The 5,953-nt window shown below is 48.9% G+C and overlaps 1 non-coding gene across 1 annotated transcript; it reads left to right on the top strand.

The window, feature by feature from the left end:
* On the top strand, positions 1 to 72 carry trnad-guc (transfer RNA aspartic acid (anticodon GUC)). The gene has a single exon. It is a non-coding gene; the product is annotated as a tRNA-Asp (tRNA).
* Positions 73 to 5,953: the final 5,881 nt, after the last annotated feature.

Below are 5,953 nucleotides of genomic sequence, written 5' to 3'. Positions count from 1 at the left end.
TCCTCGTTAGTATAGTGGTCAGTATCCCCGCCTGTCACGCGGGAGACCGGGGTTCAATTCCCCGACGGGGAGAAGTTGTTTTATTTTTTTATTTTATTTTTTTAAAACTCTCCTTAAATATTTTCCGCACAAAATGTAGTTGACAATTATTTACCAGATATGATGTATATTTGCTTATTTTTTTATATCTATACCTATATACGTAATCCTTACCCGCCGTACCATATTTACAGTATTATTCGTTGTGTTGACTATATATTATATTATTTTATAATATAATATATAGAAAGTGGCTGGTACGCCTTAATGTTGATCCATCGGGCATTGGAGGCGTCCGCCACATTCCAAACTCCATAGTGTTAGGGCCCAACAGAGGGCTGGTATTCTATAATGGGATGCCAAAACTCTGCAGGAAATGTGGGGAATTAGGACACCTGGCAGCCGCGTGTACTGTAGTCAAGTGCAGGAACTGCGGCGGCCCCCACGAGACCAGCCACTGCAGAGAAGAGAGGCAGTGCAATTTGTGTGGAAAGAAGGGGCACCTGTTTAAGGACTGCCCCTCTTCCTATGCCAACATGGCCAGAGCCAGCAAGGCAAACACGAACAAGCCTAGTCCTGAGCAGGAAGAGGGAGCAAGTAACAAAGATCAGTCCACATCACCACCAACAGTATCCAAGACCCAGACTCCAGCACCACCATCATCACCAGCACCCCCCTCCCCCCCCGCCCCCGAGACATGTCCCGTTTTACGAGGACCCCTTCCCCCAGCCCAGAGAGAGAGTACAACAGCCACTCCACTAGCTCCTCCAGTAGCTCCTCTGATGCAGAACACGAGGCAGGGAGGGAGCCCGGACCCAGCAGCGGCCCCCCCCTGAGTAGGGCCCTCTCAGCGCCAGCACTCCCCCTCGGCTCTCGTTATGACGCCATAAGGATTGAGTCCGTGGGGGAGGAAAGCGAAAGCGACAGTGAGAGTGAGAAGGAGGGGAAGGGAGTGAAGAACCAGCAGAGGGTGGGGAAAAGAAAGGGTAGAGACGAGGGGGGGAAAAGAAAGAAGATCAGGATCAAAGACAGCAAGTTGCAGGTGGCCCCCATAGATCCAAAACCAGCTAATGTCCACACAAAGTCCCCAGTCTTGCCCTCGCAGGCAGAGACGGAGGCGAGTGGGACGGCTACACTGCCGCCTAGTGGGCAGGTAGCAGCCAGCCAGGGCATCCCCAGCCAGCCTTCCCAGTCGTTGGCACAAACCCTAGCACACCTCGCAGAAGAGGTGTTCACTAATGCACCGAGGGAGAGGTCGGGGTCAACACCTTCCCTGACCAGCAGTACCTCGGTAGCAATGACCCTCTTCAAGCGAAGGGCCTCCCTTCAAAGCATCCTTGACCCCCTCCCTTGTATGGGCAAAACCAGGGGCCCCCTAGAGGTCCTCCTAGATACAGCACTGGAGGACATGGGAATACCCCTGGACGCGGTAAGCCAGAAGTCTGCTAACAGCTCCAATTCAACAGACGGTAACAGCCAAAGAATGCTGTCTGTCATAACCCCCCCCCAGGACAAAGCTGACCCACACGTTCCGAGGGGCCCTGAGCAAGTTCCACCAGACTTACCTTGTGGGGAGTTGAATAGCCCAAACAACTCCACGTACTGTGCATACAAAGACGGTGCCTTCTTGGACGAGGCAGCAGTGAGTACCTTCTCAGGGGTGATGGGAGTTGCAAATAAGCCCAAGCCCCCTCGAAGCAAGCGTAGAGCTAAGAGTAGGAAGAGTGTCCCGACCTCCCAATCATAGTCGCTATGGGGTGGACGCAGCGACTCCTTTTCTTGTTAGCTACCCTGATGGCCCTGATATGTGTGTCTGTTAATGTCAGGAGCATCAGGGAGACACAAAAAAGATTTGATGTACTAAACTATCTAGCTAACTTGAAAGCAGATCTCATCTTTCTGCAGGAGTGTGGTATTTCGTCGAGCCCTGATTATAGGGACCTGAAGGAGAGTTGGACCCTGGGGGACTCCTTCTGGTCGGGCTCCAACATAGCCAGAGCCGACGGAGTAGGTATCCTGTTTAAAAACCCATTTATTACCTCCCGCAGCAGCAGGGAGGTAGAACCTGGTAGAATTCTGAGCGTGGATGTGACATACAACAACACTCCCCTCAGACTGGTCAATGTCTACGCACCCACTAACCAAAACGAAAGAGTTCAATTTTTTCCACAGCTGCGTCCACTCCTGCTGGGGAACGTACCCGTCATCGTGTCAGGTGACTTCAATTGTGCTCTGAGGGACGTAGACCGGAGCAGGCCACGCAACGACCGCTCTAGTAGAGTTTTGTCCTCTGTAATATCTGATTTCTCCCTGTGTGATGCAGGTAAGGACCTGGTGCCTCCCTTTACCTGGGTGAGCTCATCTGGGACCTCCTTCTCCCGTATAGATCTCGTCCTGCATACCAGCTCCCTTACGAAGACGGCAGTAGACACCCAGGCCGTCTTCTTCTCTGACCATAGGCTCCTGCAGGTAACATTGCAGGTCCCTCAGACCTCCCAGATGGGGTCAGGGGTCTGGAAATTAAACACCTCCTTACTCGATGACCCCTCCATAGCTGCAGCCTATAAGAGCAGGCTTGTTGAGTGGACCACTTTGCGTGACCTATTCAACTCCCCTATAGAGTGGTGGGAGATGGTCAAAATGAGAACTAAGGGTTATTTCATAGCAGCAGGCAAGAGGAAAGCAAAAGAAAGGAGGGCCAAATATAAATACCTGAATGCTGCCCTCCAGCGTCTGAGCCTGCTTCAGCTTCGGGGGTTCCCTGTAAGCGACGAGATAGCCCAGACCAAGCTAGATCTTTCAGTGCTTTGTAGGGAGGAACAACGAAAGGTCATGCACAATGCAAAAGTGCAAAAAATGGAGGAAGACGAAAAGTGTACTCGCTTCTTCTTCCAGAAAACGAGGGAGAAGCGGCACTTGATGTCCTCCATGCTCGACAGCAGGGGGAGGATAGTAGAGGATAGTGAGGGAGTGAAAAAAGTGGTAGAGAACTTCTATAGGGACCTGTATAACATCAAAGCTACAGATGACACCCTGATAGAGTGGTTCCTGAGCCAGTTGGAGCCTGACTCAGTGCGGGACGACGAGGAGGAGGAGAAGGACCCAGAACTCACGCTGGAGGAGCTCACCCAGGCGGTTAAGACCATGAACACCGGTAAGACGCCAGGTCCAGATGGCATCCCGGGTGAGTATTACCATCTTTTTTGGGACACGCTAAAAGTCCATTTAGCGGAGGTCTACAGAGCGGTCTACAGGGAGAAGCGGTTGGGCCCTTCTATGCGGGAGAGTGTAATTACTCTCCTTCATAAGAAAGGGGAAGTTAAAGATCTACGGAATTGGCGCCCAATCAGCCTCCTTTGCGTGGATTACAAGATACTAGCCAAAGCTCTGATGCTCCGGCTACAAGTACACCTCCCTTTGGTCATTGGCCCCGACCAGGCTTGTGGCGTCCCAGGGAGGTCCATCACGGATATTTTAATGTTAACAAGGGACATTCTGGCTTATTCTAGAGAACGGAACCATCCCCTCTGCCTGTTCAACCTTGACCAGGAGAAGGCGTTCGATAGGGTAAGCCATGAATATATGTACAAAGTGATGGACCAGATGAAATTCGCTCCTGGACTTAGGGAGTGGGTTAAAACCATATATACAAACATTAGTACCCGAGTCTTGGTGAACAGGCACCTGACTGGTAAAATATCTATCCAGTCAGGGGTCAGACAGGGTTGCCCACTATCCCCACTGCTATATGTCGTGTGCATTGAACCCCTCCTGCAGGCAATTCGTAGGGATACCAATATAACTGGTTTCCAGCTGCCTGGATCCAACGGGGTCCAGGTCAAAACAACAGCATATATGGACGATGTGTCACTCATTTGCACCAACACATCGTCGGTACCTCGGATTAGTAATATCCTTGAGAAGTACTGCACGGCGACCGGGGCAGTGATTAATAAGTCCAAGAGCGAAGTCTACGTGTCTAAAAATTGGCAGGTAGATAGGGAACTGTCGGACATGTACCCTGTCAAAAAGGACAAAATCAAGATTCTGGGCCTCATTTTCGAGAACAATAGCTCGGGGGCCCAGAGCTGGACGGCGGCCATTAACCAGGTCCGTAAAAAGATTGGCGGATGGAGCACAAGATCCTTAACAATGACGGGTAGAGTATTAATAACCAAGTCTATACTGTTCCCCATCCTCTCTTATGTAGGAAAAATCTTTCCCCCAGACAGGACCACCAAAAAAGTGGTGGACCGCATTATCCACCGCTTTATCTGGGGCAGCAAGATGGAGAGAGTAAAGCGAGCCACCCTGAGTAAAGCCGTCAAGAAGGGAGGTAAGGGGGTCCCGGACGTTGTGCAGCTCACCCGAGTGCAGGGGCTCACGCAAACTATCAAGAACATCCAGGCCCTGGACAGGAAGGTATGTTACATGAATCGTTTCTATTTTGCCACCTGTCTCAGGGCCTTGGGCCTCTGCACTATTGATAACACCGTGCCGTACTCCTGGGACCCCCCATTGTATTATAGAACCTTAAGGGACACTATATATAAATTGGGCTTAGATAAAAGCAAAATTGGCCTCCTGGGAATACAAGGCTGTAACTAAATATCTTGCCGGTTCCCAGGAAATTGAAAAAGTAGCTACTTTCTCCCTCACCCAAAGCCAAAAAATCTGGGAGAATGTGTCTCACAGCTGCCTCAGTAATGTCCAGAAGGATATAGCATGGAACACCGTCCACAGTGCACTCCCCACTCGAGCGTTCATGTTCAGGAGGGGACTAGCCCAAGTAGAAACATGCCCCTATGCAAAGTGCCGCAAGAGAGAAACACCAGCCCATATCTTCTGGGAGTGTGATGTGGCTGGCAGTGTCTGGCTCTCTGTCTCTGTCTTCCTAAACAGGTTTGCTGACACGGCCAAGATGACCGCTGAGACTGTGCTCTATGGGCCTGCGGGAGGAATCACTACCAGCACAGCTAAGTGCGTTTGGCGTGTCATCAATGTTGTCAAGCAGATCCTGTGGGAAGGCCGTAACGTCTGTGTCTATCACAAGCAGGAGCTAGACACTATCACCACGACCAGAAGGGCACAAACTCTTATCAAGGACTTTGTAATTCTGGACATCCGGACCCTCGGGAAGGACAAGGCCTGCGCGGAGTGGAGGATCGCCGGACTTCAGGACGTGAAGATGGAATAAAGGAAAAAACTGGAACCGCTAGCTCCTAGGAGCGGGACTACGGGGCACCGCTAAGCCTTTTATTTATTTTGTCATGCCAGCATTCCGCCCTTTTTAGCTGGCATGACCGTTTTTCAACGGTGCCCTGGTTTTATGTAGTCTTTTTGTTTCAGTTTTATGGACTTTTATTTGATTTATGTTGAATGTTTTATTTGATTTTGTTTTGTTTTGTTTTATGTATCTTTAAGATTTTTAATGTAAACTATTAAAAGTTACATTTTAAGTGTTTTAAAATTTTAGAATTTTAACTCACTGTTTCATACACTGTCCCTTTTCCCCTGTCCCTGTTTTAGATCTATAGTTTTATGTTCACTTTTGAACTTTTAGAGAGCACTCCCCGGCCCTCCACAAGCACTGGTTTTTTATAGATGGTTCTTTTTTTCCAGTCACTTTTAAAGCAGCACAAGTTTTTTTCATGTTGATTTTAATCTGTGTCTGTTTTAACCATGTACAAAGCACAGTTGTCTTGGTGTTTTTAAATGTGTTTTAAATGCTTTTAAAACAAAATGTATGTCTGTATGCATGAATGTCATCTTTAAAAGAAATGTAAAATGAATGAAAAAACGAATGGGTGTAAATGTAAAAAATGTAAAATCTCAATAAAAGAGTATTTTACTAAAGATTTCTGTGTGGTATTTCGTCGAGCCCTGATTATAGGGACCTGAAGGAGAGTTGGAC

Source organism: Acipenser ruthenus, chromosome 23 (genome assembly GCF_902713425.1).
Source record: "Acipenser ruthenus chromosome 23, fAciRut3.2 maternal haplotype, whole genome shotgun sequence".
Taxonomy (NCBI): domain Eukaryota; kingdom Metazoa; phylum Chordata; class Actinopteri; order Acipenseriformes; family Acipenseridae; genus Acipenser; species Acipenser ruthenus.
The sequence above is the reverse complement of the archived record's forward strand: the minus strand, read 5'-3'. Positions and strand labels throughout refer to the sequence as shown.